Consider the following 27,089-nt stretch of genomic DNA (forward strand, 5'->3'; position numbering starts at 1 on the left):
GGGAAGGTGCTCCACGTGGCTGGTTTAGACTTTAACAGCTTCCCGACCGCCCACTGTAGATAAACGTCCGCGCTGCCTGGGCTCTGTGCAGCGCGGACGTTTAAAAACAGTGGGTGGTCCCGCAGCGCTCAGGACCCCCAGGGTCTTGCAAGCGCTGCGGGAGCGGTGCAGAGCGATAGCTCTGACAGGGAACATCATCGGGACCTGATTGGATCAGGTCCCAGTGATGTTAACCCTTTGCTGTCTTCTATATGCCGCGATCTATAGTGATCGCGGCATATAGAAGACAGCAGGAGGAGAGGGGGTCGTCCACTTACCTCTCCGACGGCCCCCTTATACCTTCCAGGACCTGACGTTGCTATGGCAGCTGGAGGTCACATGACCGCCTCCAGATCTGCCATATATGGTGTCCTGCCTGGCTCAGCCTGCAGCTGAAGCCAGGCAGGAGACTGACTGTGAAACAGTCAGGGAAGATCTCATGTAATGTAATTCATGTCTATTACATTACATGAGATCAATGATCAGAAAAATAAAAATTAATGTCCCATACAGGGACTAAGTAAAAATGTAAAAAAAAAGTAAAAAAAATGTTTTTAAACTGTTAAAAAAAAATTACAAAATAAATAAAAATAAATAAATAAAATATTAAACCGATAAATCCGTATATTTATGCAAAAATAAAAAAAGTACACATATTTGGTATCACCGCGTCCGAAACAACCCAAGCTATAAAACTGTTACACTAATTAACTCCTTCTGTGCACACCATAACAAAAATAAATAAAAAAACGGAGCAAAAAACTATGCTTTTTCCTCATATCGCCAAACAAAAAGTGGAAAAAAATGCGATCAAAAAGCAAAATGGAAATAAAAATGGTACCGCTGAAAACGTCATCTTGTTCTGCAAAAAACAAGCCGCCATACAGCTCCATCAGCCAAAAAATAAAAAAGTTATACCTCTCAGTATAAAGCAATGCAAATAAAATATTTTTTCTATAAAATGGTTTTATTGTGTAAAAGAGCCAAAACATAAAAAAAAATACAGTAAGTGTAGTATCGCTGTAAACGTACTGACCCGAAGAATAACGCTGCCTGATCACTTTACCACACGCAGAACGGCATAAAAAAAACCCTCAAAAAACAATTCCTGAATTGTTGGTTTTTGTTAATTTTACCTCCCAAAAAACGGAATAGAAAGCGATCAAACAATGTCATGTACCCAAAAATGGTACTAATAAAAATGTCAACTCGTCCCGCAAAAAACAAGCCATCACATGACTCTGTCGGCCAAAATCTGGAAAAATTCTAGCTCTCAAAATATGGCGATGCAAAAACTAGATTTTGCAAAAAAAAGCGTCTTTTAGTGTGTGACAGCTGTCAGTCATAAAAACCCAATATAAATCTGGTATCTCTGTAATCGCACCGACCCGAAGAATAAAGTAATCTAATCAGTTATATCACACTAGAAACGGCGTAAAAAATAAATAAAACCAATTCTTCACCTGCTACTGATTAGTTTATTATGTCTCCCAAAGATCGCAGTAAGGCGCAGAGCCTTACATTTATCCTGCGCTCTGCGCTGAGCACTTACCCCAGAGTTTCCGTGTAAATCTCTGAAATATGTGATTCAGCCGGAACCCATGACAGAAGATTACCTGTAATGAGGCAGATATAGGCACTGTGGATGCCGTCTGGCCTGGGATCCCACGGTGTCATTTGCTTTAGGCGTGCATAAAAGTGCGGTTGGCCACAGTTTTGTGCACTTCTGAAAAAAAGGACACCGCTAAACAGAGGCCAGACGGAGTCCAGAGTAACTCTGCTGCCTCATTACAGTGAATGGATCCCGCAGGGGTTTCATCTGAATTACATCACTTGGAAATTTAGATGGAAACCCCGATGTAAGTGCTCAGTCTAGAGCGCTGGATAAATGTTACGTAAAATGTTCCCAATAAAAGCTTCAACTCAGCCCTTAAAAAAAGCTAGTCCCCACTCAGGTCCGTCATCTGTTAAAAATATAAGGAACTTCCAAGTTACTGGTAGCTGAAAGGCTCTGGAAAAGCGAAATGGCCCTTGCTCCCCAAAAGAAATTCAGAAAATTTTGTGCTCCCAAATCCAAATGCCTATTCTACAATAATTTGTTCTCCAATTGTCAAATAGCACTCCGTCCCCCCCAGATCTTGCCGTATGGCTGAGCGGTACGATACAGCCACATATGGGGTATTGACACTTTTAGAAGAAATTGTGTGACACATTTCGGCACCATTTTTACCCATTGCCCTGTGTGAAAATGTAAAATCTGAGGGTAAAACATTTTTTTGTGGTAAAAATATAATTATGCTTTTTTCACTGCCCAATGGTATAAATTTAAAAATTAAAAAATACTCACTACTTCCCTAGATGAATTCCTTGAGAGGTGTAGTTTACAAAATGGGGTCACTTGTGGGGGTTTCTGCTGTTTCGGCATGTCAGCGACTCTTCAAATGTGACATGGTGTCTGCAACCTATCCCAGCCAATATAGCGCTCCTTTCTCTACCGAACCCTGCCGTACACCAAAGCAGTGGTTTTCCCCCACATATGGGGTATCGGCGTACTGAGGAGAAATTGCACAACAAATTTCATGGTGCAATTTATCCTGTTATCCTTATGATAATGCAAAATTAGGGAATGAAAAACATTTTTTGTGGGAAAAATGTGAAAATTTTTTTTTACGGCTCAATATTATAGACTTCTGTGAAGCGGCTGGGGGTGCAAGGTGCTCACCACACATCTAGATAAGTTCCCTAAGAGGTCTAGTTTCCAAAATGGTGTCACTTGTGGGGGGTTTCCACTGTTTAGGCACATCAGGGGCTCCCCAAATGCAACATGGCATCCGTTAATTATTCAAACAAATTTTACATTCAAAAAGTCAAATGGCGCTCCTTCCCTTCCAAACCCTGCCGTGCGCCCAAACAGTGGTTTGCCTCCACATATGGGGTATCAGCGTGTTCAGGAGAAATTGCACAAGAAATTTCATGGTGCAATTTTTCCTAATACCCTTATGATAATGCAAAATTAAGGGATGAAAAACGTTTTTGTGGGAAAAATGTGAAAATTTTATTTTTACAGCTCAATATTATAAACTTCTGTGAAGCACCTTGGGGTTCAAGGTGCTCACCACTCATCTAGATAAGTTCCCTAGTTCCCTAAGGGGTCTAGTTTCCAAAATGGTGTCACTTATGGGGAGTTTCCACTGTTTAGGAACATCAGGAGCTCTCCAAACGCAACATGGCGTCTGCTAATTATTCAGAAAAATTTTACATTCAAAAAGTCTAATGGCGCTCCTTCCCTTCCGAACCCTGCAATGCGCCCAAACAGTGGTTTTCCCTCACATATGGGGTATCAGCGCGCTCAAGAGAAATTGCACAAAAAATGTTGGGGTCCATTTTTTCCTGTTACCCCTGTGAAAATAAAAAAAATTGGGTCTAAAGTAACATTTTTGTGAAAAAAGTTAAATGTTAATTTTTTTCTTCCACATTCCAAAAATTCCTGTGAAGCACCTGAAGGGTTAATAAAGTTCTTGAATGTGGTTTTGAGCACCTTGAGGAGTGCAGTTTTTAGAATGGTGTCAGTTTTGGGTATTTTCTGTCATAAAGACCCCTCAAAGTGACTTCAAATATGATGTGGTCCCTAAAAAAATGTTTTGGTAAATTTTGTTGGAAAAATGAGAAATCGCTGGTCAACTTTTAACCCTTATAGCTCCCTAACAAAAAACAATTTTGGTTCCAAAATTGTGCTGATGTAAAGTAGACATGTGGGAAATGTTGTTTATTAACTATTTTGTGTGACATATCTCTCTGATTTAAGGGCATGAAAATTCAAAGTTTGAAAATTGCAAAATTTTCAAAATTTTTGCCAAATTTCTGATTTTTTCACAAATAAACGCAGGTGATATCGAATAAATTTTACCACAATCATGAATTACAATATGTCACGAAAAAACTTTCTCAGAATCAGGGGGATCCGTTGAAGCGTTCCAGAGTAATTACTTCATAAACTGACAGTGGTCAGAATTGAAAAAATTGGCCCGGTCACGAAGGCAAAAACAGGCTCTGGTGCGAAGTGGTTAAATGATTGAGGTAGTATAATGCTATAGTTATGTGGATAGTACAATGTATGCAAACTAAGCAACATAGCCTATGGATAGCTCGTGATTTACTATATTGTGTACTGTGTATTGTGCATACCCTCTGCATATTCCTATATTTAATATATTAATTCAGTACCTACCACTACGAGCACCTTAGGTGTTGGTTTTTATTCATTTGTCTGACGCACTTTATTCCATTTGTCTGTAATTATGACATTAATAAAGATATTTATATATTTTTTCACATATTGATGATCTAGTATCGTTCATTTTCTTGACCCTCGGGTCATCCTCCTTTCTGATAGCGTATAGAGAGGTTGGTCTATAAAATAGTCCCTATAGTAGCAAAAAACAATATGGTTTCTTTTTATATGACTGTGCTACGTTTTTCTCGAAGTTCTCTTTTATTTACTATTTTTGCTGTGTTCAGCACAGGTCTTACTTCAAGAACAATGGACTACAAAGCTAAAGAGAAATCTTGGCTGACTCAAATTGAACAGCTCTTTGGGACGAATAGTGCGGGGGCACAGCAGGCTGTGAACTGCAAGTGTGACGAACAATTTTCCAATGTACAAACTTTACTCATTAAGAGAACAAAGCTTTGGTGGAACAGTGCCTTCCTTGAAACGTATGTTGGTCGCAAAATGATCCCTAGGGGATTACGTATACGGATTACTCCTACATTTCCAATGAATGATGAAACATTTATATCGAAATGGGAAGAAACATGCGACAACTGTTCTAATATGTTTATGAAACTGTTCATTGATTATAATACTAAGGCAATCATTGATCTAGATAAAACCATTGATATGGCTCAAACGGATTTGAGAGGTGGTTGCCCAGTTGACAAACTATCCTCATTTGATGCACAAATTGATAAGACCATGGATACATTGGCCAAAAAGATACAAGACACCCATTGTTCCAAAATAAATAGGGACACTCAGGATTATAAATCCAAAAAAGTATATCAATGGCGACAGTCGCCCACACAACATCTGCAGGCATCCAATAATCCCCTCATGTCCTCAGCTTCAGTGATTTATCCGATGGGTCCACTTCATCTATTGTGACCCGAGCAGGGACCTACACTAGGAAACAGCGGAGTCCCAATTATCATCCTTACAAGAGACGTGAATTTCGGGATTATGGAAAAAACAGTAATAAGGTAATTAACCTTAGTAAGTATGTCTTATCTGAAGCAGACATATCCCTATTAAATAGAGGTTTGTCATTTTCGCCGTCAGCTGGTTTTGATGCATTTACTACTATTAAGGACCTACATATATTTACGAGAAAATTATTATTGAAAAGACATTTTCACAATGAAGATACTTTTACATTATTCCCTCTAGAGGAAGAACAAGTGGCCTTTAAGACACTGGAAGAACTAGCCATCGAGCATTCTACACCGGAAAGTGGTAAGATTCCATCTTCTATTCGACAGGGCTCCAGGAAATTCCCCCTGTTGTCATCCTGTGCAAACATTGATATGTTTGTACAGATTGTCTCGAAAGAACTTAATGACATCTCTAGACACATAGTTGGTGACAATCTTAACAAGAGAGAGAGGGAAAGATTGAAAACTCTTAGCAGGCTGCCCGATGTGGTGATAAAACCAGCAGATAAAGGGGGAAATGTTGTTATATGGCCAAAGGAAATGTACGAACACGAGGCGTTCCGCCAATTAAATAATAAACTATGATATCAGAAACTTACTTTTAACCTCTTGTCTGCATATAAAGAACAACTACGTGGCATACTACATCGGGCGAACAGCAATGGAGTTATCACCAGTGAGGTATCTCAGCCCTCACTGTAGTTGAACCTACAATTCCCACTATGTATCTATTACCCAAACTTCATAAGAATATCAACAAACCTCCAGGACGCCCCATCATATCAGGGAGGGGGAATTTCCTGGAGCCAGTCAGTAAATGGATTGATTCTAAGCTTCAACCACTTACAGAATGCTTACCGTCGTTTCTCATGGACATGGGTGATCTTTTGAGAAAAACTGATGGCCTATACATAGAATCAGACACCAGCAATTCCGCTGCAGAAACGCTTAAGAAACGCTTGGTAGAAGGTCTGCAATGTTCCCCAGTGATAATCCGCATGTTCTGTGCACATGCTGCGGAAATCTCCGCTGCGGATTATCATCGCGGAAAAATCCGCAGCACTACCAATTATTTTGCGTAATCGCGGCATTTTCGCCACCATTGACTTGCATTGAATCGCTTAATATTCGCATGACTACATGTGCACATGTGGATATTAAGCGATTCAGTGTGCGGATGGTACCCAGGTCTGGAGAAGAGGAGATTCCATACCATAGTACCTGTAAAAAAAAAGAATTTAAATAACCTTATACTCATCTTCTGATGTCCCCCGGTCTCCATGGCGATGCGTCCTGGCTCCCCGGCAGCTCGCGATGGTCTAAAAGGACCTTCCATGACGTCATTTAGTCATGTGACGGGTCACGCGACCGCTGACCTATCACATGACTAAATGACGTCATGGAAGGTCCTTTTACACAACCGCGAGACACCGGGAAGACCGGACGTATCGGATAAGGAGACCGGGGGCCATCGGAAGGTGAGTATATGGTTTGTTTTTTCATTTTTTACTATTTTTATTCTTTTTTTTTTTAAGTAACTTGGTCACACTATATAAATCCATGCTGTTTCTGCAGCGTTTTTGCCGCTGCGGAAACGCTTAAAAAACGCATTGTGGGCACACAGCCTTATACTTAGTAAGATAATAGCTCTCAAAGCAAGAGAATGACAGTAGAGAAAGTAGAAAGAGCAAGTTAATTACAAACTTGCTTACTTTCATTCTTTCTAATTAACTAAAGCAACTTAATAAATTGAGAGTACCCTTTTAATGTATGAAACTATAAACCAAACAATCTAATTTGTTGTCTATTGACTCTTTTTCGGACATGTAAGGTAAACATTGTGTTACAATGGATGAAGACAAATAATTCCTTATGTTTATAAAAGTAAGCAAATTATGTATTCACTTGTAAGTACAGTTCATATATACATTTATAGCAGCAGTGAAGTATCGGCTTTTTGAAGTGTAACATGTAATTTCACTTTCGCTGGGACTGAATAGCCATTTTCACCCCTTTGCTTTATGTGTCCAAGAATAAATCGCTACTTATTAAAAGATTAGTAGTCTTGACAAAAGCAAGAAAAGTTATTTTCTAAGTGGCAGGTTAAAAGTTCTTGCTGTGATGTATGCAGTCTCGGGCATGTTCAGCCTCAAGGTGGAGAAGTCACAGAGAGCGAGCTCTCATTATATTTAGACATTTGTACAGTAGTCACTAGGTGTCTGCAGGGAACAATCAAGTTCCACTGTAATGCGCAGCAGCTGACAATTTGTGTATCGTTTTCTTCTGTTCTCTTGTGCTCAATCCTTCTACTAAGTCAAATAGTGTGTAACAAATTAATTTCTTTTCCACTTTCAGTCTGCTTCCTATCTGCTGAGTAATTTGACACACAATGGTAAGTATTAGATACTGTAGTGAGTCATAAAGATATTGTTTATTGTCTGACCAAAGAGCCAAGGGATGTGTGGTTTGACCCAGATCTGTGCCAGATTGCCAGTGAGAAATGATTTCTGGTGAATTTTACACTTATTTCCTCTGTGTCTATACGCCTGGCCCCTACACATTGGAACAAAGATGAATCCTTTTTAATTTTATTTCATACTACTACTGCACAGAATACTGTCCTTTGACATTTTGGCCCTCATTCACATGGCACCCATACACTCCATGTGTATGGTGGGCGCTTTAGTAATGCCTAATACACTTGTTATAAGGGCAGGTGCAGACGACCATATGTTCTCCATCCGTCTCAGAGTTTAATCAGAGCGGGATATGTTTATCTCGGATGTAGAGAATTAAAAAAAAAAAGTTTCTCCATCTTCTCCATTCAGTCTGTCTGTGAAAATCGGATTCGGTTGTCATCCGAGCTTGGTCCGATGTTTTTAACGGACCCATAGACATGAATGGACAAGTGCCTTCCGATTATCGGAGGCAATTCGTGCATGCAGTGATTTTTTTTCCTCGGACCACTTGGACATTGGACATGTGCACGGCCTCATTGAATAACATTGATCCAAGTGCGATCCTATGTTTTGACGGATAGCACTTGGACCGAAACTAAAGTCATCTGCATGAACCCTAAGACTTAGCATTTCCTTTTGTTAGGTCTCATAAATTTTGCTACATGTTGTAAGGATTCATGTGTAACATTGCCTTAAAAGAGGTCCATTGGTACATAATAAACCATTTTAACTTTGATAAGTGGCATACAGCGTAAGGCCCCAATTCATCAAGACCAACAATTTTCTCTGAGGCCCATGTTAGAGTTAGACGCCAGTGATTAATTAACAGCCGGACACCTCTTAATGAATCAGGTGTAGCTAATGAGAAACGTGCTCCTCTGTGCGCCACGGAAGAAATCCTACTTCAGTTCCTGACTTTAGTAAAATTTCTAATGTAGGGAATAGAGATGAGCGGTGTTCGACTAGAACTGTTCGCCAATCTCAAATTCGAGCTGTTTTGGGCGGTGTTCGAGTTGTTCGACGAACCCGAACGATTTGCAAAAAATTCGGCTGTTCGAGGTTATGTTCGATAACTGTTCGTGCACCAAAAGCGTGTCCTGCATGTCTGGTGCTATTTAGAGCACCAATCATGCAGGGATTGTCTGCCACTCACTGTAATGCTGCAGCCATGGTGGTTGTGGCATTACAGTGATTGCCCAAATCGATGGGAACAGTGCTCACAGTGAAACATGAAAAGCCGGCAATTCAGCAGCGGCATACACCTGTACCCGACAATTTAGAACCGAAAGAATAGAGCTTCACACATAGATTAGATAGATATAAACATGTCAGCCACATATATATGAAGTACAGTGAAAGTGCTGCTTACTGTACTTGTCATTTAGCGTAAAGGATTTATCAAAAAAAATAATAGTGTTTTCATGCACCGTCTCTTTAAAAAAGCCGGCCGGCAATTCAGCAGCGGTACCCGACAATTTAGAATAGAAGGAATAGAGAATCACACATAGATTAGATAGATAGAAACATGTCAGTCACATATATAAGAAGTGCAGTGACAGTGTTGATTACTGTACTTGTCATTTAGTGTAAAGGATTTATTTAAAAAAATAATAGTGTTTTCATGCACTGTCTCTTTAAAAAAGCCGGCCGGCAATTCAGCAGCGGTACCCGACAATTTATAACAGACAGAATAGAGCTTCACACATAGATTAGATAGATAGAAACATGTCAGTCACATATATATGAAGTACAGTGATAGTGTTGGTTACTGTACTTGTCATTTAGTATTAAAATAAAGGATTTATTATTAAAAAAATTGGCGTGGGGTTCCCCTTAATTTTAGGCTCTAGCGGAGGTTAAGCAGACGGCTGGGGCAGATGTTTGAAGCCTGGGAAGGGGGTAATACCCACGGAGCTTCCCAGGCTACTAATATCAGCCCCCAGCTGAATACATAGCCTTTACTAGCTATTAAAATGGGGGACCCCCCAAAAAAAATGACGTGGGGTCCCCCCTAATTTAATAGCTAGCAAAGGCTAGGCAGACAGCTGGGGGCTGATATTAATAGCCCAGGAAGGGAGCCATGAATATTGGCCCCCTCCCAGGCTAGAAACACCAGCCGTCAGCCGCCCCAGAAATGGCGCATTCATAGGATGCGCCAATTCTGGCACTTAGCCTCGCTCTTCCACGCTGCCCTGGTGCGGTGGCAGTGGGGTAATAGGGTTGGGGTTGATGTCAGCTTATAATGCCAGCTGACATCAAGCCCAGGTTAGTAATGGAGAGGCGTCTATAAGACACCCCCATCACTAACCCCATAGTCAAAGTTAAAAAAAACACAAACACCCAGAATAAAGTCCTTTAATTGAAATAAAGACACAATCCTTTATTGTTCTAAATTAAACCATACTTACCGTCACGCCCATTCCAGCTGAAGCCAACGATCTCCTGCAATAAAAGAAAAATAATAAAGCAACCTCATCCTTACCTTTCCATGGTTCCCACGACAGCTTCAGCTCTGCTACATCGAGATGACAGGCTGGACCGCAGCAGAACGCTGCCATCCAGCCTCTCATCCCGCAGACACTGAGAAGCGCAGGCTTGCTTGCGCTGCTCAGCGTCTCTCTGTGACGACATCCAGATGAGCCGAGTTCATGTCCAATGAACTCGGCTCACCTCATGCACGTCACTGACAGCGTGGGAAAATTCTCAAGCTGAAGCGGTGAGTGCAGGAGAATTCTCCCACGCTGTCAGTGACGTGCATAAGGTGAGCTCATGTCCAATGAACTCAGCTCACCTCCTGCACGTCACTGACAGCGTGGGAGAATTCTCCTGCACTCAGCGCTTCAGCGTGAGAATTCTCCCGCTGAAGTGCTGAGTGCAGGAGAATTTTCCCACGCTGTCAGTGACGTGCATAAGGTGAGCTCATGTCCAATGAACTCAGCTCACCTCCTGCACGTCACTGACAGCGTGGGAGAATTCTCCTGCACTCAGCGCTTCAGTGTGAGAATTCTCCCACGCTGAAGCGCTGAGTGCAGGAGAATTTTCCCACGCTGTCAGTGACGTGCATGAGGTGAGCCGAGTTCATTGGACATTAACTCGGCTCATCTGGATGCCCTCACAGAGAGACACTGTGGAGCGCAAGCAAGCCTGCGCTTCTCAGTGTCTGCGGGATGACAGGCTGGATGGCAGCGTTCTGCTGCGGTCCAGCCTGTCATCTCGATGTAGCAGAGCTGAAGCTGTCATGGGAACCATGGAAAGGTAAGGATGATGTTGCTTTATTATTTTTCTTTTATTTCAGGAGATCGTTGGCTTCAGCTGGAATGGGCGTGATGGTAAGTATGGTTTAATTTAGAACAATAAAGAATTGTGTGTTTATTTCAATTAAAGGACTTTTTTCTGGGTGTTGTGTTTTTTTTAAATACTTTACTAGAAATTCATGGTGGTCATGTCTAATATTGGCGTGACCCCATGAATTTCGGGCTTAGGGCCAGCTGATAATGCCAAGCTGGCCCTAACCCCTTTATTACCCAGTGAGCCACCGCATCAGGGCCCTGGATGAGTTGGGTACAGCGCCAGAAGATGGCGCTTCTATGAACGCGCCATTTTCCGGGGTGGCTGCGGACTGCAATTTGCAGCGGGGGTGGCCCAGAAAGCTTGGGCCTCCCTGCGCTGCGGATTCCAGCCCCCAGCTGCCTAGTTGTACCTGGCTGGACACAAAAACAGGGCGAAGCCCCACGTCAATTTTCTTTAAATTATTTCATGAAATAATTAAGAAAAAAAGGGCTTCCCTATATTGTTGTGTCCGGCCAGGTACAAATAGGCAGCTGGTGGTTGGGGGCAGCCCGTTCCTGCCTGCTGTACCTGGCTGGACACAAATATAGTGCGAAGCCCCACGTCAATTTTTTTTAAATTATTTCATGAATTTCCTGAAATAATTTAAAAAAATTGAAGTGGGGCTTCGCACTATATTTGTGTTCAGCCAGGTACAGCAGGCAGGAACGGGCTGCCCCCATCCACCAGCTGCCTATATGTACCTGGCCGGACACAACAATATAGGGAAGCCCTTTTTTTCTTAATTATTTCATGAATTTCATGAAATAATTAAAAAAAATTGAAGTGGGGCTTCGCACTATATTTGTGTCCAGCCAGGTACAGCAGGCAGGAACGGGCTGCCCCCATCCACCAGCTGCCTATTTGTACCTGGCCGGACACAACAATATAGGGAAGCCCTTTTTTTCTTAATTATTTCATGAATTTCATGAAATAATTAAAAAAAATTGAAGTGGGGCTTCGCACTATATTTGTGTCCAGCCAGGTACAGCAGGCAGGAACGGGCTGCCCCCAACCACCAGCTGCCTATTTGTACCTGGCCGGACACAACAATATAGGGAAGGCCTTTTTTTCTTAATTATTTCATGAATTTCATGAAATAATTAAAAAAAAAGTACGTGGGGCTTCGCCCTATTTTTGTGTCCAGCCAGGTACAACTAGGCAGCTGGGGGCTGGAATCTGCAGCGCAGGGAGGCCCAAGCTTTCTGGGCCCACCCCCCCGCTACAAATTGCAGTCCGCAGCCACCCCGGAAAATGGCGCGTTCATAGAAGCGCCATCTTCTGGCGCTGTACCCAACTCATCCAGGGCCCTGGTGCGGTGGCTCACTGGGTAATAAAGGGGTTAGGGCCAGCTTGGTATTATCAGCTGGCCCCAAGCCCAAAATTCATGGGGTCACGCCAGTATTAGACATGACCGCCATGAATTTCTAGTAAAGTATTTAAAAAAAACACAACACCCAGAATAAAGTCCTTTAATTGAAATAAAGACACAATTCTTTATTGTTCTAAATTAAACCATACTTACCATCACACCCATTCCAGCTGAAGCCAACGATCTCCTGCAATAAAAGAAAAATAATAAACCAACCTCATCCTTACCTTTCCATGGTTCCCACGACAGCTTCAGCTCTGCTACATCGAGATGACTGGCTGGACCGCAGCAGAACGCTGCCATCCAGTCTGTCATCCCGCAGACACTGAGAAGCGCAGGCATGCTTGCGCTCCTCACTGTCTCGCTGTGACGGCATCCAGATGAGCCGAGGTCATGTCCAATGAACTCGGCTCACCTCATGCACGTCACTGACAGCGTGGGAAAATTCTCACGCTGAAGTGCTGAGTGCAGGAGAATTCTCCCACGCTGTCAGTGATGTGCATGAGGTGAGCTCATGTCCAATGAACTCAGCTCACCTCCTGCACGTCACTGACAGCGTGGGAAAATTCTCCTGCAATCAGCGCTTCAGCGTGAGAATTTTCCCACGCTGTCAGTGACGTGCATGAGGTGAGCCGAGTTCATTGGACATGAACTCGGCTCATCTGGATGTCGTCACAGAGAGACGCTGAGCAGCGCAAGCAAGCCTGCGCTTCTCAGTGTCTGCGGGATGACAGGCTGGATGGCAGCGTTCTGCTGCGGTCCAGCCTGTCATCTCGATGTAGCAGAGCTGAAGCTGTCGTGGGAACCATGGAAAGGTAAGGATGAGGTTGCTTTATTATTTTTCTTTTATTGCAGGAGATCGTTGGCTTCAGCTGGAATGGGCGTGATGGTAAGTATGGTTTAATTTAGAACAATAAAGGATTGTGTCTTTATTTCAATTAAAGGACTTTATTCTGGGTGTTTGTGTTTTTTTTAACTTTGACTATGGGGTTAGTAATGGGGGTGTCTTATAGACGCCTCTCCATTACTAACCTGGGCTTGATGTCAGCTGGCATTATAAGCTGACATCAACCCCAACCCTATTACCCCCTGCCACCGCACCAGGGCAGCGTGGAAGAGCGAGGCTAAGTGCCAGAATTGGCGCATCCTATGAATGCGCCATTTCTGGGGCGGCTGACGGCTGGTGTTTCTAGCCTGGGAGGGGGCCAATATTCATGGCTCCCTTCCTGGGCTATTAATATCAGCCCCCAGCTGTCTGCCTAGCCTTTGCTAGCTATTAAATTAGGGGGGACCCCACGTCATTTTTTTGGGGGGGTCCCCCATTTTAATAGTTAGTAAAGGCTATGTATTCAGCTGGGGGCTGATATTAGTAGCCTGGGAAGCTCCGTGGGTATTACCCCCTTCCCAGGCTTCAAACATCTGCCCCAGCCGTCTGCTTAACCTCCGCTAGAGCCTAAAATTAAGGGGAACCCCACGCCAATTTTTTTAATAATAAATCCTTTATTTTAATACTAAATGACAAGTACAGTAACCAACACTATCACTGTACTTCATATATATGTGACTGACATGTTTCTATCTATCTAATCTATGTGTGATGCTCTATCTTTCTGTTCTAAATTGTCGGGTACCGCTGCTGAATTGCCGGCCGGCTTTTTTAAAGAGACAGTGCATGAAAACACTATTATTTTTTTAAATAAATCCTTTACACTAAATGACAAGTACAGTAAGCAACACTATCACTGTACTTATTATATATGTGACTGACATGTTTCTATCTATCTAATCTATGTGTGAAGCTCTATTCTTTCTGTTCTAAATTGTCGGGTACAGATGCTGAATTGCCGGCCGGCTTTTTTAAAGAGACGGTGCATGAAAACACTAATATTTTTTTTAATAAATCCTTTACACTAAATGACAAGTGCAGTAACCAACACTGTCACTGTGCTTCTTATATGTGTGACTGACATGTTTCTATCTATCTAATCTATGTGTGATGCTCTATTCCTTCTTGTCTAAATTGTCGGGTACCGGTGTATGCCGCTGCTGAATTTGCCGGCCGGCTTTTTTAAAGAGAGTGTCTTCTGAGCAGTTTGTCAGCTTTTGGACACCTTTGCAGGTGTTTTCTATGTGTTTCTATGTCTTTTTGTTTGCCTGCCATTGGTTTTAACGGTGTTCGACGGTGTTCTAAGGTGTTCGACGAACAGTTCGACGAACAGTTCCTCGAACATCCCGGTGTTCGACGAACCGAACCGAACCCGAACACTACGGGGGTGGCTCAACACTAGTAGGGAACACCAAAGCTAATTCTGAATTAGATGAGCTTTGACATCACACCCCTGCTACGTTCCTGGCCTGCCTAAGCTCTGTCGAGTTTTGAGTAACTGGAAGAAATTGTTGTGAAAATGCCAAAATCGCTAAATTTTTGCGCAACGCCGATTTGCGCTTAAATTTTGTGACTTTTCAAAGTAGCTTATCCCAGGATTCTGTTGAAATTGCTCTGATGATTTGGATTCTAAACGTGCAGATTTGTGTGGGGCCTTAGAACTGAAGATTCTAAATAAAAATTAGATAAGAAAGCAACCTATGCATTTTAGATGAAAAATGTGACTTTATTAAACCAGTTGAACTGAGACTACCAGAATGAACTGTATGTTGAGCCCCTACCTGAGAAGTACTAGCAGGTGTTCCGAAATTAAGGTAGTGATGTGGCGTGGAGGTGTATTGCCTTACTACTAGTGTTGAGCCACCCCCGTAGTGTTCGAGTTCGGTTCGTCGAACACCGGTGTGTTCGCCGAACTGTTCGTTGAACTGTTCGTCGAACACCTTCGAATACCGTTAAAACCAATGGCAGGCAAACAAGAACACATAGAAACACATAGAAAACACCTTCAAAGGTGTCCAAAAGCTGACAAACTGCTCAGAAGACACAACTAACACTTGGAAAAGTGACAAGAACATATAGTCATGCGAAAAGAAAAGAGGTGGAGGAGTAAAAGGATGGGGAGACACAGATATAGGCATGTCATGCCCTTCTAAAACCAAAAAAGTGCAAAGCCGACATGGCCAATCCGTTTCTGCCCGTGCGACCTCCGTGTCGCCGGGTTTGTGCCAGAGCCGCGGTGGACCCTGACGGCCAGCCCCCCTCTCCCAATACTGATGCCTGTCCTCTGGTGGGTCGAGCGAGCCCCCCTGCGGTGGAGGCAGGTCTAATCTTTTTAATTTAAATTGTCTCTAATTTGAATGAGTACACTTTAAATCGTTTTATAAGGATCTATTGGAGGGCAAGTCTCATGCAAGCAGCCGCGTAATTCCAGCTCCAGTAGCGTCCACTAAAGCTGCTGCAGTTAAAAAGCTTTTATAAGGATCAAGCTTGGCGGTCCACCGCAAGGCGTCCTACTGCCAGTCCCAGCCCCTGTTCCTTGGGGTGCCTCCCCGATGCTCTTCACTGAGTGTCCCGGGGGCCCAAACCATTTCCTTTAAAAAAATTAAGTGTCCAAACTACAGGTGGTGTAGCTTGCTTAACAGCTGGGATTATTCGCTGACTAGCAGACACTGCTACTAGGCACAAAGTATTTCCTGGGCTAGATGCAGTTAAAAATTTGTAATTAGATACTTTCGTTGGATGCTGAGAAAGCATTCCCTATAGTCTCCTGGCACGCCATATATTATTCTCTTAAAAAGCTTGGGGTAGGGGTCTAGGGGACCCTTTTATAGGCAAAATCACGGCCCTGTATCGCAATACGTCACCTAGGCTGAAGATAAATGGAACATTTTCATCACCTTTCATAATCACCAATGGGACAAGGCAGGGATGTCCTCTGTCCTCTCTCTTATACATCCTAGTGACCGAGCACCTGCTCTCATCAATTCGCCATAACCCCAATATTAGGTGGATTGAGGTGGGAGGCACCAAGTACAAGTGCTCTGCATTTGCTGATGATGTCCTAGTATATATCACTCAATCACATATATCCATCCCTGCTGTTATGGCTGAAATAGATCACTTTGTTACATGGTCAAATTTTAAAATTAATGCAGCGAAGTCTGAGGCCCTCGATGTCTCCCTCCCCAAATCCATACAGGATTCCATCCAGTCCAACTTTCCCTTTGCCTGGCCCTCACAGGGTATCAAATACTTAGGAATTCGTATTCATAGAGACCTCTCCCGTCTATGTTATCTTAATTTTGGGCCCTTCATTGAACAACTCCATACAGACCACGTGTTAGGTGTCGGTCTGGTGCTGGATTTGAAATGGGTCCACGATCTTCTGTGGTCTCCTTTTTCAATCCAGCCAGGGCTGATGCTGCTCAGTATCATCATCAGCCCCAACGCCTAGCTGGTCCGCGAGCACTGTTTATCTCCCAGGTAGTTGTGCCTAACAATGTTAAGCCTGGGTTGCAGAGGGAGACAGTGCTTGCGGAGTCTAAGTCCAGAGTTTGCCGTTCTGAGCATGTGCGTGACCTGGCGGATAATGATTGGTGGTTTGGCACCCACCTGACCCGGAGACCTGGCACCGCCTTATTGGTCACGGGTGTCGTCACCAATGGTGCAACAGTGGGGCAGGGCTTAATCTTTAAAAGGCCCGCCCACAAACATGGCGGCGCGCTCAGATCATTAGAGCTAGTTGTTTTGTGGTGTGCACGCTGAAAGTCTTGGGCTCCTTCAAGAGCCATAGCTTTATGCAGGCAGGTAGCCATATAGAGCGGGTCTGCTCAGTCTGGTAGCACGCCGGCTGAGTGTACAAATACCCGGCGGGTATCACACCCACATACTAGCGCCGACTGCTATAGCGTAGCGCCTGTACCGAAGACAGGGCTACTGCTCCTAGTCCGGTCACACGTCTCCCTGCGGTTCTTGGAGATTGTGTGAACCGATTTAGCGCCAGTCCCCATAGCGTAGCGCCTGTATCAAAGACAGGGCTACTGCTGTTCCCACGGTCGCAAGTCTCCCTGCGGTTCTTGGAGATTGTGCGAACCATCTTACCCTTCCGTGTGCCTTAACACGAAGGGTTAAGATAATTGTTAGGTGCGTCGCCAGTCGCTCTCTCCTTCGTGAAGTTAACGGAGATAGAGCGTACCGCTTTACCCGGTCCGGTGTGCTGTTAACACGGACGGGTTATCTGTTTAGTTGTCGCTTTTCCTTTCCACCCGGAAAGTGTTCAGCAGCAGTCCATTAGGCTGCATTGCGGACCCCGGGGTCGGTTGTGTTCCATTTAAATAAAGTTGTCTACAACTGCCCCCCTAACACCACGGTTGGCAAGTTAGAACTGTAAGATTCACTACGTGAATCACTGGTGTTTTGTGGAAAAGCATATGTACACTGTGTTCCAAATTATTATGCAAAAAGTGTTTAGGAGTGATAAGGTAAGAATTTTTTTGTTTGTCAGTTAAACTCATTGATGGTGATGTGTGTTAGGGCTCTTTATATCACTGTAAGCAATTGCAGACACCTGTGCTAATTAGTTTGGCAGGTGTGTCCAATGAAAGGCAAGACTACTTAAGAAGGCTGTCCCACATTATTAAGCAGCCTACATTTTCTGCCAAAATGGGAAAGAGAAAGGATGTGTCGGCTGCTGAGAAGCAACAAATTGTGGAGTGTTTAGGTCAAGGCATGACTACAATTAACATTGCCAAGACACTTCATCCTGATCATCGCACAATCAAGAAGTATGTAGCTGATTCACAGTACACACGTGTGCGTGCTGATAAGGGAAAATTGAGGACTCTTTCCTACAGGCAATTACGTCAGGTTAAAAGAGCAGCGGCCAAAAAGCCTTATCATAGCAGCAGACAAGTTTTTGAAGCTGCTGGTGCCTCCAACGTCCCCCGAACAACAAGATGCAGGGTCCTTCAGAGGTTTGCAGCTGTGCCTAAGCCATCCTGTCGACCTCCTCTATCCACTGTACACAAGGAGAAACGGCTCCAGTGGGCCAAACAATACATGAAGACTGACTTCAAAACTGTTTTGTTCACCGATGAGTGCCGTGCAACGCTCGATGGTCCAGATGGATGGAGTGGAGGATGGCTGGTTGATGGACCCCCCATGCAAACACGGCTACGGCGCCAACAAGGAGGAGGTGGAGTAATGTTTTGGGCTGGGATCATGGGGAGAGAGATTGTCGGCCCCTTTAGGATCCCTGAAGGGGTAAAGATGAGCTCCATAATGTATGTGGAGTTTCTCAAACAGCACTTCCTGCCATGGTTCAAGAAGAAGAACCGTGTATTCCGCAGCTAGATCATTTTCATGCATGATAATACACCGTCTCATGCTGCACATAACACATCTGCATCTCTGGCTGATATGGGCATAAAAGGGGACCAACTTATGGTGTGACCCCCATGCTCCCCTGACCTCAACCCCATTGAGAACCTCTGGAGCATCATCAAAAGGAGTGTCTATGATGGCGGGAGGCAGTTCACATCTAAGCAACAGCTCTGGGAGGGTATTCTGTCCTCATGCAAAACAATTGAAGCAGAAACCATCCAAAACCTGACAAATTCAATGGACGAGAGAGTTCAGAAGCTCCTTTCGAACAAGGGGTCCTATGTGCAAATGTAAAGTTTTGAGATGAAAACTGTTTGATTTCAGTTTCTAATAATCTGCTAATGGTTATAATTTCAAACATGAATATTTTTTTGTTCTTTATTAAAATGAAAAGGTTGATCGAAGAGTGTGGGGGATCTAAGAGTGTGGCAACCCAGTAGTCAGGATTATTTCGAATTCTGACAATCTGAGGGTCATGTTGCAGGTAGTGCAGCAAGAAGGCACTCATGTGTCTTGCGCATCTAGGAGCCCCAAAATTATTTTCCGGGCTAGATTTTGCTAAAAATTATTATTAATTTGAAATCTGGTGGAGTTTAGTATAGATGGCCTAATAGAATCAGTACTGAAAACTGCTACAAGGCCCAAATTATTTTCCAGCCAAGATACAGATAAACATGATTAGTAATTTTAAATCTGGTGAAGTTTAGTATAGATGGCCTAATAGAATCAGTACGGCACACTGCTACAAGGCCCAAATTATTTTCCAGCCAAGATACAGATAAACATGATTAGTAATTTTAAATCTGGTGGAGTTTAGTATAGATGGCCTAATAGAATCAGTACTGCAAACTGCTACAAGGCCCAAATTATTTTCTAGCCAAGATACAGATAAACATGATTAGTAATTTGAAAGTTTAAAACGGTTGGTGAGGTGATTTTAACAAATCATCAAGGTTTTACTCTCCCCAGGATGACACAGTGGTAGAAAAGTCGTTTCGGATCCATGATTTGTTCATCTTTATGAACGTGAGTCTGTCTACATTATCAGTGGAGAGCCGCGTGCGCTTATCTGTCAGCACACCACCAGCAGCGCTGAACACACGTTCAGACAGAAAGCTAGCTGCTGGGCATGACAAGATCTCCAAGGCGTAAGTGGCGAGCTCCGGCCATTTATCCAGATTGGAAGCCCAAAAAGAGCAAGGGTCCAGTGACACAGTCATGGCTTCAATGTTTACTTGGAGATACTCCTGTACCATCGTCTCTAGGCGTTGACTATGTGTCAGACTTCTTGTCTCCTGTGGCCTTGCAAAGGATGGGCTAAAAAAGTGGTGAAATGATTCCGCAAAAATTTATGTTACCAGCAGATACTTTGTTTCTGTTACGTTTTGAGTGCTGAACACTCGACGGTCCCACGGTTGGCAAGTTGGAACTGTGAGATTCACTATGTGCACCACTAGTGTTTTTGGGGAAAAGCACATGTAAGATTCTGCAACAGTCTCTGCTGATACTCCTGCATGCGTGCATCTCTTTCTATGGCAGGAATAATTTCTGCAAATTTACTTTTATACCGGGGATCTAACAGTGTGGCAACCCAGTAGTCAGGATTATTTCTAATTCTCACAATTCGAGGGTCATGTTGCAGGTAGTGCAGCAAGAAGGCACTCATGTGTCTTGCGCATCCAGGAGCACCAAGTCCCTGTTGTGTTGGTGGCGAGGTAATAATCATGCTTCCTTCCTCTGCCCTCTCCCCCCAACCTCGCACAACAGAAATGTGATCAAGGTCTCCCTCATCTGATGAGTCTTCCATCAGTTCGTCCTCCACTTCTTCCTGGGCTCCTGCACCTTCCTCACTAGTTTGGCTGCTACCATGCGCCCTGGTAAATCCATCCCCCCACCCTCACATGCCTGCCGCCTTGGTGCTGCCGACCATCTGGACCTTGCAGATGTTAGCCCTTCCGCATACAACTCCTCCTCCTCTACTTCCTCCACCTCCTCTTGTGCCACCACCTGACTCCGAATTCTGTTTAACATGTGCTCCAGCATGTAAATCACCGGAATAGTCATGCTGATAATGGCATCGTCAGCACTAAACATCTTCGTCGCCATTTCAAAACTGTGCAGAAGGGTGCATAGGTCCCTGATCTGAGACCACTCCTCCAGCGTGATTTGCCCCACCTCTGGATCTCGTTGGCCCAGGCTATACGTCAGAACGTATTGCACCAGGGCTTGTCGGTGCTGCCGCAGTCGCTGCAACATATGCAGAGTTGAATTCCACCGGGTAGGCACATCGCATTTTAGCTGGTGAAGTGGCAGGCCCAATGACTTCTGTAGAGATGTAAGTCGCTGAGATGTGGGATGCGAATCGCGGAAGTGAGCACACAGCGACCGTGCACTCCGCAGAAGGCCATCTAGTCTGGGATAGTGGGCTAAAAATTGCTGGACAACCAGGTTCAACACGTGAGCCATACAAGGCACATGTGTGACATGGCCCCGGCGAAGGGCTGCACCCAGGTTTGCAGCATTGTCGCACACGGCCTTCCCTGGTTTCAGGTCCAGTGGAGACAACCATTCATGAAACTGGTTCTCCAGAGCTGACCACAACTCCTCAGCTGTGTGACTCACATTTCCCAGACATTTCAAAGTAAAAACCGCCTGATGACGTTGAGCCCTGCTGCCAGCATAGTAAGGAGGTGTGCCGGATCCCTTCTGCGCAGTTAGAAAGCCTGTGGCATGACCAGACAGGCTTTGGGTGCAGGTGGAGGACCGAGAGGAGGTTGAGGAGGCAGAAGCAGTGGAGGAACTTCGAGATAAAGAGGATTGACGCACAACTCGTGGGGACGACAAGACTTGGACAGCAGCCCCTTGTCCTGCTGTCACCATAGTTACCCAGTGCCCAGTCAGCGACATGTAACGCCCCTGTCCATGCCTACTCATCCAAGTGTCTGTGGTGAAATGCACCCTGTCACACACAGAGTTTCTCAAAGAAGCGGTGATGTTGTGTGCGACATGCTGGTGGAGCGCAGGCACACCTTTCTTTGAGAAGTAGTGCCGACTGGGCATCTGGTACTGGGGCACTGCAACGGACATAAGGTCTCGAAAATCCTCTGTGTCCACCAGGCGGAAAGGCAGCATTTCTGTAGCCAAGAGCTTGCAGATGGTGAAATTCAACCTCTTAGCTTTCTCATGGCTAGGAGGAAATTGTCTTTTACTTGTCCACATCTGAGGGACTGAGGGCTGGCTGTTGTGCTTAGACGGGGTTGAGAAGGATGTTCCCGGCTAACTGCCGGTCTGTGAGGAAGATGCAGGCGGACATGTTAGGTTGCCTTGATCCAAAGGTGGTGCTATCGATGTCGGACAGCGCTGAACACCAGCTGGTGTTTCCACCTCCAAAGAAAATGATGATCTGCCAATCACGCTGGCTGTTGCGGGTAAAGAGGTGGCAGGTCTGCGTCCCAAAACAGGTGGAACTGCTGTCCCCCCAGTCACAGAGGATGAAGAGGCCGCGGATGCACAAGATGTGGTAGACGGTGGTTGGCCCGGCCGGCTAGGCCGCATTGTAGCACAGTGAGCATCCCACTGCAACTTATGCTTCATATCCATGTGCCGGTTCATGCATGAAGTACTCAAACTATGTATTTTTTGGCCTCTACTTAGCTTTTGCTGACAAATGTTACAGATAACACGAGTTGCGTCATCCTTATTGATCTGAAAAAATGCCCAGGCTATGCAAGGCTTAAGACCCATGCGACCTGAAGAGCCACCACGACTTGTGGTCAGAGGCAGAGTTGTGTTTGAGGATGTAGTTGTTGACGTGCTTCCAGTACTACGTCTCTGTCCAGTAAGGCGCAACCTGACCTCGTCGTCACTAGCATCCTCCTCCATCTCCTCTGCTGACCTCATCGACTGGCTGACTGTGGGTTGACAGTAAGTGGGATCTCCAACCTCATCATCATCACCCTGTGTGTTATCACACCCGTCGTCCTCAGAGCTAACCTCTTCCTGCCCTGACAAAAAACTCAAGTTGTCGCTCCAATCAGGTATTTGAGTCTCATCATCGTCTTCCACATTGTCTCCACCAAGAGGAGTTACAGTTTGGGAACGAAGGTCTACATTATGGTCAGAACCTTCTGCGTCTGGTCCTGGATCCAACTCATAAAGATTCTGGGCATCAGTGCAGATCATTTCCTTGTCTGGATTCACAGACGCTCTGGAGCTGACCTCTGATTCCCAGGCTATAATATGAGTAAACAGCTCTGCAGACTCAACCATCTGTTCTACCCCATACTCAGACGGGCAGCTGGAGACTTGGGAGCTGTGAGGAAGCAAGTGCGATTGGGGTGACACCTCTGAGGACTGGAGTATTTGTGATGTTGAAGTTTAGGTGGAGGAGAGCCCACTTAAAGGAGCACTTGATATCCGTTGAAGCACCTGCTGTTTTTGTGCCTCATCTGGAATTTGTAGCGATTGGCGTGGCCGTAAGAAAGGGATCTTATCACAATGTCCGCTAAAAGAAGTAGACATCTTAGTTTGGCTGGAAGATGGTCTTTCTTCTGCAGATGTTACTGTTGCTTTAACACCTACCCCACGGACACAACCTTTTTTTCCCTTCCCAACACGCCTATTCCCCTTTCCACCAGCAGCAGGCCTTTTTCCACTCATTTTGGTGGTTAACTAATTGACAACTCTGGAGTTGTTTGCACAAAAAACAATGGATGGGAACCGAGCAGAGCTGAGTGGCCAAATTGTGGTATTAGCCCAAAAGTATTGGCTGCGTTAGATGCAGATAAAAGTTATATTGAATTTGCAACCTGGTGGAGGTTAGTATAGATGGACTAATAAAACAAGTCCCACACACTGCTACAAGCCGAAATATTTTTTCAGAGCTAGATGCAGATAAAAATTATATTGAATTTGCAACCTGGTGGAGGTTAGTATAGATGGACTAATAGAACAAGTCCCACACACTGCTACAAGCCAAAATATTTTTTCAGAGCTAGATGCAGATAAAAATTATATTGAATTTGCAACCTGGTGGAGGTTAGTAGAGATGGACTAATAGAACAAGTCCCACACATTGCTACAAGCCGAAATATTTTTTCAGAGCTAGATGCAGAAAAAGATTATATTGAATTTGCAACCTGGTGGAGGTTAGTATAGATGGTCTAATAGAACAAGTCCCACACACTGCTACAAGCCGAAATATTTTTTCAGAGATAGATGCAGAAAAAAATTATATTGAATTTGCAACCTGGTGGAGGTTAGTATAGATGGACTAATAGAACAAGTCCCACACACTGCTACAAGCCAAAATATTTTTTCAGAGCTAGATGCAGATAAAAATTATATTGAATTTGCAACCTGGTGGAGGTTAGTATAGATGGACTAATAGAACAAGTCCCACACACTGCTACAAGCCGAAATATTTTTTTAGAGCTAGATGCAGATAAAAATTATATTGAAATTGCAATCTGGTGGAGGTTAGTATAGATGGACTAATAGAACAAGTCCCACACACTGCTACAAGCCGAAATATTTTTTCAGAGCTAGATGCAGAAAAAGATTATATTGAATTTGCAACCTGGTGGAGGTTAGTATAGATGGACTAATAGAACAAGTCCCACACACTGCTACAAGCCGAAATATTTTTTCAGAGGTAGATGCAGAAAATAAATATATTGAATTTGCAACCTGGTGGAGGTTAGTATAGATGGACTAATAGAACAAGTCTCACACACTGCTACAAGCCGAAATTTTATTTCAGAGCTAGATGCAGAAAAAAATTATATTGAATTTGCAACCTGGTGGAGGTTAGTATAGATGGATTAATAGAATGATGCTATGCCCAAAAGGTTTTACTTCACTAGGTGCAGTAAAAAAATTTGTATTCTATACACAGGTGGTGTAGCTTGCAACACAGATAGGCTACTCCACTGACTAACACACACTGCAAGAGGCTAAACAGGATTTGCTTTGCTAGATTTAGCCAAATGCTGTGAAAAAAACTTGCACAGCACTGGCACAGACCTGCCTGGCAAAACGTGATAAGAACTGATGTAACCTAGCCCTCAAAAGGACTGCAGTTACAATTAGTCTTTACTAGTGTTGAGCCACCCACGTAGTGTTCGAGTTCGGTTCGGTTCGTCGAACACCCGTGTGTTCGCCGAACTGTTCGTCGAACTGTTCGTCGAACACCTTCGAACACCGTTAAAACCAATGGCAGGCAAACAAAAACACATAGAAACACATAGAAAACACCTTCAAAGGTGTCCAAAAGCTGACAAACTGCTCAGAAGACATAACTAACACATGGAAAAGTGACAAGTACATATAGTCATGCGAAAATAAAAGAGGTGGAGGAGTAAAAGGAGGGGGAGACACAGATATAGGCATGTCATGCCCTTCTAAAATCCAAAAAGTGAGAAGCCGACACGGCCAGTCCGCTCCTGCCCGTGCCACCTCCGTGTCGCCGGGTTTGTGCCAGAGCCGCGGTGACCCCTGACGGCCAGCCCCCCTCTCCCAATACTGGTGCCTGTCCGCTGGTGGGTCGAGCGAGCCCCCCTGTGGTGGAGGCAGCTCTAAGCTTTTTAATTTAAATTGTCTCTCTAATTTGAATGAATACACTTTAAATCCATTTACAAGGATCTATTGGAGGGCAAGTCTCATGCCAGCAGCCGCGGTAATTCCAGCTCCAGTAGCGTCCACTAAAGCTGCTGCAGTTAAAAAGCTTTTATAAGGATCGAGCTCGGCTGTCCACCGCAAGGCATCCTACTGCCAGTCCCAGCCCCTATGCCTTGGGGTGCCTCCTGATGCTCTTCACTAAGTATCCCATGGTCCCGAAGCATTTCCTTTGAAAAAATTAAGTGTCTAAACTACAGGTGGTGCAGCTTGCTTAACAGCCGGGATAATCCGCTCACTAGCAGACACTGCTACTAGGCACAAAGTATTTCCTGGGCTAGATGCAGTTAAAAATTTGTAATTAGATACTCTCGTTGGATGCTGAGAAAGCATTCCATAGAGTCTCCTGGCACGCCATATAAGATTCTCTTAAAAAGCTTGGGGTAGGGGTCTAGGGGACCCTTTTATAGCCAAAATCACGGCCCTGTATCGCAATACGTCACCTAGGCTGAAGATAAATGGAACTGTAGCACCCTGAGGGCTCGGTTGCTACAGACGTATTGCACCTCACCCAGAGGTGTGATATCTCACTCTCAGGTAAGGATGGAGTGTGGATCAGGACCCGACACCTGCATGCATTACACCACATTGCCGTGGGGCAGGGCGACCAATATGCCCCTGAGATGGGCACGACAGTCCCTGTCCCTGGCTGGAGTGGGGGGAGGGAACACTGAGGAAGGGGAACCCTGTAGTGCAGGAGCAGGGAGGAAGCAGTTCCTGGGTGCATTGAGAAGGGAGTATAAAAGGTGGGCACCATCTTAGTTCAGTGCAGAGAAGTCTGAGCAGAAGTGGCAGGGAGCAGGGGCTCTGCATGAGCTCTGCTCCGGAGGCGGGCCTAGTAACAGAGGCCCAGGCCTGGAAGAGGGAGAAGGAAGGAAGAGGAGCGGAGAAGGCTCCAGGAACGAGGAATGAAGGGATCCCAGGGGTGCGGACGGGCGAGTCGCCACCGCACGCCCGAATCCACCTGCGTGGAGGGGTCAGGCCAAAGGGGGAGACCGGTCCCCGAACTAGTGGAGGCAGGAAACGACCCTCAGCTAGAAACCGGAGGCTCTGACATTTTATGTGGCGCAGCCCCTCGCTACACCCGCTAGGAAGGCACCACATAGGGTCAGGGAAACTGGCGCCAAGTTTACCAAGAGGAGGCCCGAGGCAGCCGGACAGAAGTGTTGGTAAGAAAGGCCAGACAAAGGACACACAAAGGTGGTCCTTTGAAGTGCTCCAAAGTTATCTGGGAGTTGTCTGAGCCCCTCACCTGGTGAGCACAGTACGACGTGGGCAGCCGTTACCTGCAGACGTGGTCTGGATAATAAGAACTGTGAGTAAAGGCCCTGAACTGCATCACTGACTCCGTGTCGTTACTGCTGCTGCCCTGCACCATCACCCCCATCCTCCGCATACACTGCCCTGAGGCTATACTCCTCCCGTGGGGAGTTATGCTACGCTCTGCTGCACCCACAACACCAGCCTCAGTGGTCTGCCCTGTAGCGGCGGTTCACTCTGACCGCAATCCACGGGTGGCGTAGTCGGACATTTAAACATGAAAACCACATAAATAGTTCCGCCACTGGTTTGACCGCCCTGAGCCACGGAACTGGGTCGCCGCCACGAAGACTACAACCACCAGCATCCACCAAAAAGGGTCCGGCTCCGGGTGTCCCAAGGCCCAGGGGGTGCGTCAGAACATTTTCATCACCTTTCACAATCACCAATGGGACAAGGCAGTGATGTCCTCTGTCCC

The sequence above is a fragment of the Phyllobates terribilis genome, unplaced genomic scaffold, assembly GCF_046119375.1.
Source record: "Phyllobates terribilis strain yellow unplaced genomic scaffold, ASM4611937v1 Scaffold_11__3_contigs__length_659146591, whole genome shotgun sequence".
In the NCBI taxonomy this organism is placed as follows: Eukaryota; Metazoa; Chordata; class Amphibia; order Anura; family Dendrobatidae; genus Phyllobates; species Phyllobates terribilis.